The 932-nt window shown below is 39.6% G+C and overlaps 1 pseudogene; it reads right to left on the bottom strand.

Moving 5' to 3' along the window:
• Positions 1–66: 66 nt before the first annotated feature.
• LOC103584716 lies at positions 67–890 on the bottom strand (annotated as a pseudogene).
• Positions 891–932: the final 42 nt, after the last annotated feature.

The following is a 932-nucleotide window of genomic DNA, read 5'->3' as shown; positions in this document are numbered from 1 at the left end:
TTTCCTCAGCAAATCTGTTTATTTCAACTTTTATAATCTTGAAGAGATTCTCTTTTCTGAACTTTTTCATGCATTCAGGTATTTTGCATGATGTCCAACGTGATCACTAATAAACATTGAAATGAAATAGTAGCTATGATCATAACCCTCTTGTAATCTAAAAACAATGGGGATTTTCTTTTCTGTACAAGCAGCTATGAAGCTACCAGGGAGTAACTGTCCATCTGAAAGAAACTGGTCATCATTTTCTTGATCCATCATTATGTCCAGTTGAGAACCTGGATAGGACTTCACAAGATGTGTGGCATCATAAGCCTTCCATTTACTTTGATCTGTTCCTAAATATACACTAAAGACTTTTTTGCCCCAAGGACAAAGCACTGGGTTGCAAACTGGTGCAAATGCTGACACAGATTTGTATTTTCCAGAATTTTTCAAAGCACAAATCAGAGCTCCATCGCCTCCCATAGAGTGGCCAAAAATAGACATCCTTTGAGGGTCCACTGTAAAACTGGCATGTATGAGTTGTGGAAGATCCTCTGTTATGTAAGAGTACATTCTGTAGTTACTTTTCCAAGGCTCTTCAGTGGCATCCACATAAAACCCAGGACCAGTGCCAAAGTCCCAGCTGTCATCTCCTTTAATATTGCAGCCACAAAGGCTGGTATCTGGAGCAATGAAAAGGCCATGTTCTGAGGGAGCTTGATGATAACCAGATTTTGATATGAAATTTTTTTGTGTGCCGGTTAAACCACACAGCCAGTATGCTGCAAGGCACTTTCCAGTTTCAGCCTTTGGTGGTAAGTAGATGGCAGATAACATTTTGCAGTTCAGTTCCACACTGTCACGTTCAAAACTTTCTGAAATCCCTCAAAGCACTTGTTGCTGGAAATGTTACAATGTCATTCTTCTGTCCAATTGCTACTTGTTTT

Source organism: Galeopterus variegatus, unplaced genomic scaffold, assembly GCF_000696425.1.
Source record: "Galeopterus variegatus unplaced genomic scaffold, G_variegatus-3.0.2 Scaffold88013, whole genome shotgun sequence".
NCBI lineage: Eukaryota > Metazoa > Chordata > Mammalia > Dermoptera > Cynocephalidae > Galeopterus > Galeopterus variegatus.
This window is presented reverse-complemented; position numbering and strand designations above follow the sequence as displayed.